Source organism: Balaenoptera musculus, chromosome 10 (genome assembly GCF_009873245.2).
Source record: "Balaenoptera musculus isolate JJ_BM4_2016_0621 chromosome 10, mBalMus1.pri.v3, whole genome shotgun sequence".
Taxonomy (NCBI): domain Eukaryota; kingdom Metazoa; phylum Chordata; class Mammalia; order Artiodactyla; family Balaenopteridae; genus Balaenoptera; species Balaenoptera musculus.
The window spans coordinates 36,326,023-36,338,027 of NC_045794.1; positions in this window are offsets into that span (position 1 = coordinate 36,326,023).

Genomic DNA, 12,005 nt, shown 5'->3' on the forward strand with positions numbered 1-12,005 from the left:
AAGAAAGGGACTGAGAAAATATTTGAAGAGATTATAGTTGAAAACTTCCCTAATAAGGGAAAGGAAATAGTTAATCAAGTCCAGGAAGCACAGAGAGTCCCATACAGGATAAATCCAAGGAGAAACATGCCAAGACACATATTAATCAAATGATTAAAAATTAAATACAAAGAACATATATTAAAAGCAGCAAGAGCAAAACAACAAATAACACATAAGGGAATCCCCATAAGGTTAACAGCTGATCTTTCAGCAGAAACTCTGCAAGCCAGAAGAGAGTGGCAGGACATATTTAAAGTGATGAAGGAGAAAAACCTACAACCAAGATTACTCTACCAGAGGAACCAAGATGGCGGAGTAGAAGGACGTGCTCTCACTCCCTCTTGTGAGAACACCAGAATCACAACGAGCTGCTGGACAATCATCGACAGGAAGACACTGGAACTCACCAAAAAAGATACCCCACATCCAAAGACAAAGGAGAAGCCACAGTGAGATGGTAGGAGGGGCGCAATCACAGTAAAATCAAATCCCATAAATGGTGGGTGGGTGACTCACTGACTGGCGAACACTTATACCACAGAAGTCCACCCATTGGAGTGAAGGTTCTCAGCCCCACGTCAGGCTTCCCAACCTGGGGGTCCAGCAACGGGAGGAGGAATTCATAGAGAATCAGACTTTGAAGCCTAGTGGGAATTGATTGCAGGACTTCGACAGGACTGGGGGAAACAGAGACCCCACTCTTGGAGGGCGCACACAAAATAGTGTGCGCATCGGGACCCAGGGGAAGGAGCAGTGACCCCATAGGAGACTGAACCAGACCTACCTGCTAGTGTTGGAAGGTCTCCTGCAGAGGTGGGGGGTGGCTCTGTTTCACCGTGGGGACAAGGACATTGGCAGCAGAAGTTCTGGGAAGTACTCCTTGGCGTGAGCCCTCCCAGAGTCTGCCATTAGCCCCACCAAAGAGCCCAGGTAGGCTCCAGTGTTGGGTTGCCCTAGGCAAAACAACCAACAGGGAGGGAACCCAGCCCCAACCATCAACAGTCAAGTGGATTAAAGTTTTACTGAGCTCTGACCACCACAGCAACAGTCAGCTCTACCCACCACCAGAGACTCCCATCAAGCCTCTTAGATAGCCTCAACCACCAGAGGGCAGACAGCAGAAACAAGAAAAACTACAATCCTGCAGCCTGTGGAACAAAAATCACATTCATAGAAAGATAGACAAGATGAAAACTGAGGCAGAAGAACGGATAAGTGACCTGGAAGACAGAATGGTGGAATTCACTGCTGCGGAACAGACTAAAGAAAAAAGAATGAAAAGAAATGAACACAGCCTAAGAGACCTCTGGGACAACATTAAACGCAACAACATTCGCATTATAGGGGTCCCAGAAAGAGAAGAGAGAGAGAAAGGACTGAGAAAATATTTGAAGAGATTATAGTCAAAAACTTCCCTAACATGGGAAAGGAAATAGCCACCCAAGTCCAGGAAGCACAGAGAGTCCCATACAGGATAAACCCAAGGAGAAACACGCCAAGACACATAGTGATCAAATTGGCAAAAATTAGACAAAGAAAAATTATTGAAAGCAGAAAGGGGAAAACGACAAATAACATACAAAGGAACTCCCATAAGGTTAACAGCTGATTTCTCAGCAGAAACTCTACAAGCCAGAAGGGAGTGGCATGATATACTTAAAGTGATGAAAGGGAAGAACCTACAACCAAGATTACTCTACCTGGCAAGGATCTCATTTAGATTTGATGGAGAAATCAAAAGCTTTACAGACAAGCAAAAGCTAAGAGAATTCAGCACCACCAAACCAGCTTTACAACAATGCTAAAGGAACTTCTCTAGACAGGAAACACAAGAGAAGGAAAAGACCTACAATAATAAACCCCAAACAATTAAGAAAATGATAATAGGAACATACATATCTATAATTACCTTAAATGTAAATGGATTAAATGCTCCAACCAAAAGACATAGATGGGCTGAATGGATACAAAAACAAAACCTATATATATGCTGTCTACAAGAGACCCACTTCAGACCTAGGGACACATACAGACTGAAAGTGAGGGGATGGAAAAAGATATTCCATGCAAATGGAAATCAAAAGAAACATAGAGTAGCATTCTCATATCAGACAAAATAGACTTTAAAACAAAGACTATTACAAGAGACAAAGAAGGACATTACATAATGATCAAGGGATAAATCCAAGAAGATATAACAATTGTAAATATTTACGCACTGAACTTAGGAGCACCTCAATACATAAGGCAAATACTAACAGCCATAAAAGGGGAAATCAACAGTAACACAATCATAGTAGGGGACTTTAACACCCCACTTTCACCAATGGACAGATCATCCAAAATGAAAATAAATAAGGAAACACAAGCTTTGAATGATACATTAAACAAGATGGACTTAGTTGATATTTATAGGACATTCCATCTAAAAACAACAGAGTACACATTCTTCTCAAGTGCTCATGGAACATTCTCCAGGATAGATCATATCTTGGGTCACAAATCAAGCCTTGCTAAATTTAAGAAAATTGAAATCATATCAAGTATCTTTTCCGACCACAACGCCATGAGAGTAGATATCAATTACAGGAAAAAATCTGTAAAACATACAAACACATGGAGGCTAAACAACACACTAATTAATAACCAAGAGATCACTGAAGAAATCAAAGAGGAAGTAAAAAAATACCTAGAAAAAAATGACAATGAAAACACGACGACCCAAAACCTATGGGTTGCAGCAAAAGCAGTTCTAAGAGGGAAGTTTACAGCAATACAATCCTACCTTAAGAAACAAGAAACATCTCAAATAAACAACCTAACTTTACACCTAAAGCAATTAGAGAAAGAAGAACAAAAAATCCCCAAAGTTAGCAGAAGAAAAGAAATCATAAAGATCAGATCAGAAATAATTGAAAAAGAAATGAAGGAAATGATAGCAAACATCAATAAAACTAAAAGCTGGTTCTTTAAGAAGATAAACAAAGTTGATAAACCATTAGCCAGACTTATCAAGAAAAAAAGGGAGAAGACTCAAATCAATAGAATTAGAAATGAAAAAGGAGAAGTAACCACTGACACTGCAGAAATACAAAGGATCATGAGAGATTAGTACAAGCAACTATATGCCAATAAAGTGGACAACCTGGAAGAAATGGACAAATTCTTAGAAATGCACAACCTTCCGAGACTGAACCAGGAAGAAAGAGAAAATATGAACAGACCAATCGCAAGCACTGAAATTGAAACTTTGATTAAAAATCTTCCAACAAACAAAAGCCCAGGACCAGATGGCTTCACAGGCGAATTCTATCAAATATTTAGAGAAGAGCTAACATCCATCCTTCTCAAACTCTTCCAAAATATAGCAGAGGGAGGAACACTCCCAAACTCATTCTATGAGGCCACCATCACTCTGGTACCAAAACCAGACAAAGATGTCACAAAGAAAGAAAACCACAGGCCAATATATCACTGATGAACATAGATGCAAAAATCCACAACAAAATACTTGCAAACAGAATCCAACAGCACATTAAAAGGATCATACACTATGATCAAGTGGGGTTTATCCCAGGAATGCAAGGCTTCTTCAATATATGCAAATTGATCAACGTGATACACCATATTAACAAATTGAAGGAGAAAAACCATATGATCATCTCAACAGAGAGAAAGCTTTTGTCAAAATTCAACACCCATTTATGATAAAAACCCTACAGAAAGCAGGCATAGAGGGAACTTTCCTCAACATAATAAAGGCCATATATGACAAACCCACAGCTAACATCGTCCTCAATGGTGAAAAACTGAAAACATTTCCACTAAGATCAGGAACAAGACACGGTTGCCCACTCTCACCATTATTATTCAACATAATTTTGGAAGTTTTAGCCACAGCAATCAGAGAAGAAAATGAAATAAAAGGAATCCAAATCGGAAAAGAAGAAGTAAAGCTGTCACACTTTGCAGATGACATCATACTATACATAGAGAATCCTAAAGATGCTACCAGAAAACTACTAGAGCTAATCAATGAATTTGGTAATGTAGCAGGCTACAACATTAATGCACAGAAATCTCTTGCATTCTTATACACTAATGATGAAAAATCTGAAAGTGAAATTAAGAAAACACTCCCATTTACCATTAAAACAAAAAGAATAAAATATCTAGGAATAAACCTACCTAAGGAGACAAAAGACCTGTATGCAGAAAATTATAAGACACTGATGAAAGAAATTAAAGATGATAAATATAGATGGAGAGATATACCATGTTCTTGGATTGGAAGAATCAACATTGTGAAAATGACTCTACTACCCAAAGTAATCTACAGATTCAATGCAATCCCTATCAAACTACCACTGGCATTTTTCACAGAGCTAGAACAAAAAATTTCACAATTTGTATGGAAACACAAAAGACCCCAAATAGCCAAAGCAATCTTGAGAAAGAAAAACGGAGCTGGAGGAATCAGGCTCCCTGACTTCAGACTATGCTACAAAGATACAGTAATCAAGACAGTATGGTACTGACACAGAAACAGAAATATAGATCAATGGAACAGGATAGAAAGCCCAGAGATAAACCCACGCACCTATGGTCAACTAATCTATGATAAAGGAGGCAAGAATATACAGTGGAGAAAAGATAGTCTCTTCAATAAGTGGTGCTAGGAAAACTTGACAGTTACATGTGAAAGAATGAAATTAGAACACTCCCTAACACCATACACAAAAATAAACTCAAAATGGATTAAAGACCTAAATGTAAGGCCAGACACCATCAAACTCTTAGAGGAAAACATAGGCAGAACACTCTATGACATAAATCACAGCAAGATCCTTTTTGACCCACCTCCTAGAGAAATGGAAATAAAAACAAAAATAAACAAATGGGACCTAATGAAACTTCAAAGCTTTTGCACAGCAAAGGAAACCATACACACGAGGAAAAGATAACCCTCAGAATGGGAGAAAATATTTGCAAATGAAACAACTGACAAAGGATTAGTCTCCAAAATATACAAGCAGCTCATGTAGCTCAATATCATTAAAACAAACGACCCAATCCAAAAATGGGCAGAAGACCTAAATAGACATTTTCCAAAGAAGATATACAGATGGCCAACAGACACATGAAAGGATGTTCAACATCATTAATCATTAGAGAAATGCAAATCAAAACTACAATGAGATATCATCTCACACCAGTCAGAATGGCCATCATCAAAAAATCTACAAACAATAAATGTTGGAGAGGGTGTGGAGAAAAGGGAACCCTCTTGCACTGTTGGTGGGAATGTAAATTGATACAGCCACTATGGAGAACAGTATGGACGTTCCTTAAAAAACTAAAAATAGAACTACCATACGACCCAGCAATCCCACTACTGGGCATATACCCTGAGAAAACCATAATTCAAAAGGAGTCATGTACTAAAATGTTCACTGCAGCTCTATTTACAATAGCCAGGACATGGAAGCAACCTAAGTGTCCATTAACAGATGAATGGATAAAGAAGATGTGGCACATATATACAATGGAATATTACTCAGCCATAAAAAGGAACGAAACTGAGTTATTTGTAGTCAGGTGGATGGACATAGAGACTGTCATACAGAGTGAAGTCAGAAAGAGAAAAACAAATACCATAGGCTAACACATACATATGGAATCTAAAAAAAAAATAAAGGTCATGAAGTACCTAGGGGCAAGACGGGAATAAAGATGCATACCTACTAGAGAATGGACTTGAGGATACGGGGAGGGGGAAGCATAAGCTGGGACAAAGTGAGAGAGTGGCATGGACATATATACACTACCAAGCGTAAAATAGATAGCTAGTGGGTAGCAGCCGCATAGCACAGGGAGAACAGCTCGGGGCTTTGTGACCACCTAGAGGGGTGGGATAGGGAGGGTGGGAGGGAGGGAGATGAGGAGGGAAGAGATATGGGAACATATTTATATGTATAACTGATTCACTTTGTTATAAAGCAGAAAGTAACACACCATTGTAAAGCAATTATACTCCAATAAAGATGTTAAAAAAAATAAATTAAAAAAAATCATATTCAGTGTGTTAAAGTTACAGATCAGAAAAGCTGGTTCTTAAGCTTTTAACCTGAGCCTAAATCCTATTCTTTTCATAAATTTAGCATATTTTACCACTTTTAAAAGACTTTTGAATGGTTCTACTTGCAAACTTAATGAAATGCTTTAAAATATCTGAAATAACAATTATAAATTTAGTCCAGTCGATTTCCTTTCTAAGTACTCCAGGTTTGCAACCAACTGTGACCAAGAAGTCATAAGTGGAGGAACTGCAATCTCTTCTTTCTCCCGCTCTTCTCTTTAGAGGATTCCTTCCACAAAGCCATGTTCTCCCTTGTCACATCTTGTTACTAGGAGACTGAATGTACAAGTGGACGATGGCCGGACCATATACAAAAATAGAACTCTGACACACAGCCTGCAGCAACCAGCCCAGGAAACCAACACCTTATCTATAATAATCAGACCAGAAAGCCAGCCAGACTTGTAGGAAGTCAGACTGTTTTCTCTCTAGTGATAGTCCAGGAAGCCAAACCATAGCCCCTGAAACAAATAGCCCCAAATGGCCAGGACTTGAGTAATAACTGACAGCTTCCATAATTTTTATCCCTACTTCCAATTTAGGACCAACCAGAGAAAGCCAAATATGTACCACTCACCAATCACACAGGATGCCCTGCTAGTATTAGCCCACCTCCAACTGCCTCCCGTCAGAGCACACCTGAAGCCTTCCCTGTTGTCCACTAAAAGCTTTCCCACTCCTCTGCCTGCCTTTGAGTTTCTGCCAAAACACAAGTGACAGTGACTGACTTCATTGCTATAGCAAGCTCAGAAAAAAATAACCTTTGCTTGTTCTCATTTGGTTGGTCTTTATTTCCACTAAATTGTTTAACCTTAGCTCTAGCTTCCATGAAATGGGCCTATATAGTTCCACCACTCAGTGTCATTTTGAAGTCCCTAATGTCTCACACTGGATTCAGCATGCCAGGAAGTATAAGAAACCACAGGATGAATGTAAGGCATCTTCTTGGAGGAGAGTGTTTCAATGATTAAGAAAGAAATGATTGTATTAAAGAAAACACAGATATGCTATAGAATTAAATACAAAATGTGAATGCATTTTTAACATAAAATAACAATCTTCAAGGAATCGTATGTTTATGGTGAGCTACTTCATCTAGACCCCTGGGTCATACCTTTGCTTTCCTCTCTTCATTGGAACTTGGGTGTAAAAGTCTGTGAAATATTGACGTATTTTGAAAGCACCTTGTCAGCCATGAGATTCTAGAAGAGTGGTTCTCAAAGTGTGGTCTAGGTTCCTTTGGGAGAGTCTAGACCTTTTTATGAGGTCCACAAAATCAAAACTATTTTCATAATAATATGAAGACTTCTTTTTGCCTTTTAAAAATATTTTAAAATTTTATTTTATTTACTTTTTTATACAGTAGGTTCTTATTAGTCATAAGTTTTATACACATCAGTGTATACATGTCAATCCCAATCGCCCAGTTCATCACACTACCATCCCCACCCCCCAGCGGCTTTCCTCCCTTGGTGTCCATACGTTTTATTCTCTACAACTGTGTCTCAACTTCTGCCGTGCAAACTGGTTCATCTGTACCATTTTTCTGGGTTCCACATACATGCGTTAATATACGATATTTGTTTTTCTCTTTCTGACTTACTTCACTCTGTATGACAGTCTCTAGATCCATCCACGTCTCAACAAATAACCCAATTTCGTTCCTTTTTATGGCTGAGTAATATTCCATTGTATATATGTACCACAACTTCTTTATCCATTCGTCTGTTGATGGGCATTTAGGTTGCTTCCATGACCTGGCTATTGTAAATAGTGCTGCAATGAACATTCAGGTGCATGTGTCCTTTTGAATTATGGTTTTCTCTGGGTATATGCCCAGTAGTGGGATTGCTGGATCATATGGTAATTCTATTTTTAGTTTTTTAAGGAACCTCCATACTGTTCTCCATAGTGGTTGTATCAATTTACATTCCCACCAACAGGGCAAGAGGGTTCCCTTTTCTCCATACCCTCTCCAGCATTTATTGTTTGTAGATTTCCTGATGATGCCCATTCTAACTGGTGTGAGGTGATACCTCATTGTAGTTTTGATTTGCATTTCTCTAAAAATTAGTGATGTTGAGCAGCTTTTCATGTGCTTCTTGGCCATCTGTAGGTCTTCTTTGGAGAAATGTCTATTTAGGTCTTCTGCCCATTTTTGGATTGGGTTGTTTGTTTCTTTAATATTGAGCTGCATGAGCTGTTTATATATTTTGGATATTAATCCTTTACCCGTTGATTCATTTGCAAATATCTTCTCCCATTCTGAGGGTTGTCTTTCCGTCTTGTTTATAGTTTCCTTTGCTGTGCAAAAGCGTTGAAGTTTCATTAGGTCCCATTTGTTTATTTTTGTTTTTATTTCCATTACTCTAGGAGGTGGATCAAAAAAGATCTTGCTGTGATTTATGTCAAAGAGTGTTCTTCCTATGTTTTCCTCTAAGAGTTTTATAGTGTGCGGTCTTACATTTATGTCTCTAATCCATTTCGGGTTTATCTTTGGGTTTCGTGTTAAGGAGTGTTCTAATTTCATTCTTTTACATGTAGCTGTCCAGTTTTCCCAGCACCACTTATTGAACAGACTGTTTTTCTCCATTGTATATCCTTGCCTCCTTTGTCATAGATTAGTTGACCATAGGTGCGTGGGTTTACCTCTGGGCTTTCTATCTTGTTCCATTGATCTATGTTTCTTGTTTTTGTGCCAGTACCATACTGTCTTGAATACTGTAGCTTTGTAGTATTGTCTGAAGTCAGGGAGTCTGATTCCTCCAGCTCCGTTTTTTTCCCACAAGACTGCTTTGTCTATTCGGGGTCTTTTGTATCTCCATACAAATTTTAAGATTTTTGTTCTAGTTCTGTAAAAAATGCCATTGGTAATTTGATAGGGATTGCATGGAATCTGTAGATTGCTTTGGGTAGTATAGTCATTTTCACAGTATTGATTCTTCCAATCCAGGAACATGGTATATCTCTCCATCTTTTGGTATCATCTTTAATTTCTTTCACCAGTGTCTTATAATTTTCTGCATACAGGTCTTTTGTCTCCGTAGGTAGGTTTATTCCTAGGTGTTTTATTCTTTTTGTTGCAATGGTAAATGGGAGTGTTTCCTTAATTTCTCTTTCAGATTTTTCATCATTAGTGTATAGGAATACAAGAGATTTCTGTGCATTAATTTTGTATCCTGCAACTTTACCAAATTCATTGATTAGCTCTAGTAGTTTTCTGGTGGCATTTTTAGGATTCTCTATGTATAGTATCATGTCATCTGCAAACAGTGACCGTTTTACTTCTTTTCCAATTTGTATTCCTTTTATTTCTTTTCCTTCTCTGATTGCCGTGGCTAGGACTTCCAAAACTGTGTTGAATAATAGTGGTGTGAATGGACATCCTTTCCTTGTTCCTGATCTTAGAGGAAATGCTTTCAGTTTTTCAACATTGAGAATGACTTTTGCTGTGGGTTTGTCGTGTCTGGCTTTATCGAAAGCAGCTGGATGCTAACTGCTTCTGTGTTCAGTCTATGGCCAAATCCCATGTTATGTAGCCTCTGGAAACTCCACTCTACACTCATAAGAAAATGAGGGTGAAAAAGGCAAAAAAGGAGAAGGAACCAAGATGGCAGAGTAGAAGGACGTGCTCTCACTCCCTCTTGTGAGAATGCCAGAGTCACGGATAGCTGCTGGATTATCATCGACAGGAGGACACTGGAGCTCACCAGAAAGGGTACCCCATATCCAAAGACAAAGGAGAAACCACAATGGACTTCTACTCTGCCATCTTGGTTCCTTCTCCTTTTTTGCCTTTTTCACTCTCATTTTCTTATGAGTGTAGAGTGGAGTTTCCGGAGGCTACATAACACGGGATTTGGCCATAGACTGAACACAGAAGCAGTTAGCATCCAGCTGCTTTCGATAAGGCCAGACATTAAAACTATAAAACAAGGTACTATTCTCTCATTTAGAAATATAGTTATTTTTCATGTAAACATTTTATGTTTCACATGCAATGGGGTTATTTTATTTTTAAATTAAGAAAATTCATAAAATTTCTCCATTTTAGTTTCTAATATACTAAATATTAATAGATATTATTCACATAAATTAAAGTTTTGGGGGGTTCCCAATACTTTAAGATTATGAAGGGGGTTGGTGACCAAAAAGTATGAGAACCACTGCTTTATAATAATAAAAATTTGAACCAGAGCCAACCATGGCATTCATGTTGGATTTGGACAGTAAAACTCCAAGTGTGACAGTGTCAGGAAAAACCAATGTGCCCTTTCCACTCTCAATCCATGTAAAATCCACCTTCTTGTCAATGTCAGTGACTTCTGTTAAAGCTTGGCTCCAACACAAGGGCTGCATTGGTGCATCTGCTCTGACAAACGTTTCATCCCTGCCTGAAACCTGCTGAACTCTTGGTCTTGTTTCCCAGCTGTCTGTCCTGGGTTGCATAGTTTGATGAGAACTGCTACAATTTCTTTTGTGTATCCTGCCACATTCAGCACATATTTGTGTATATATTTTGGATTCCAGGCTGATTTGCTTGGTAATCCTGAGGTCCCAGACGGGGTAGTGTGACCAGCAATTTTAGTGGACTAGATGCAAAAAGTGGTCAAAACTACAAGTCCTGGTGCCATTTAGAGGCCCATTGCAAAAACATGGTTGTACACTGATCCTGTAAGCCATAGGCAAGGAGAATTGCCATTAAAGATATTCCTTTAATATTTTAAACAAGGAGGATAATGTATTTATTCATTTTGGTCTTAAGCAGGCCTGGCAGAGTAGATATTTAATAAGTACTTGTTGAATGAATCAATGAATAAATGAGTGAATGCCTTACCTTCCCTGATATCAAGTTTTTCCATCCAGGAAATTTAGGAAGAATACCCAGGAAAGTAGAATAAGGTTAAAATGGAAATGACAGCTGATACTATATATAGAAAACCCTAAAGACTCCATACAAAAACTACCAGAACTGATAACCGAATTCAGCAAGGTAGCAGGATACAAGATTAACATACAGAAATTGGTTACATTACTTTACACTAACAATGAAATATCAGAAAGGTAACATAAAAAAATACTTTTAAAATCTCATCAAAAAGTAAAATACTTGGAAAGAAACCTGACTAAGGAGGTGAAAGACTTATATGCTGAGAACTATAAAACAGTAATAAAGAAAAAACTGAAGATGATTCAAAGAAATGGAAAGATAGCTCATGCTCTTGGATTGGAAGAATTAATATTGTTAAAATGGCCATACTACTCAAAGCAATCTACATATTTCGTGTGATCCCTATCAAATTACCCATGAAACTTTTCACAGAACTAGAACAAATAATCCTAAAATTTATATGGAACCATAAAAGACCCAGAATTGCCAAAGAAATCCTAAGGAAAAAGAACAAAGCAGGAGGCATAACCCTCTCAGACTTCAGACAATACTACAAAGCTACAGTAATCAAAACAGTGTGGTATTGGCACAAAAACAGACATATGGATCAAGGGAACAGAGAGCCCAGAAGTAAATAAACCCACACACCTATGATCAATTAATCTTTGACAAAGGAGGCAAGAATATACAATGGGAAAAAGCAGCTTTAGCAAGTGGTGTTAGGAATGTTGGACACATAAACTATAAAACAACCAGAAAACAATAAGACAGGATTAGAAAGTCCTTACCTATCAATAATTACTCTAAATATAAATGGATTGAATTCTCCAATCAAAAGACATAGAGTGGCTGGGAAGGTAAAAAAAAATCAAGACCCAAGTATATGTCACCTACAAGAGACTCACTTTAGCTTTAAGGACACACATAGGCCCA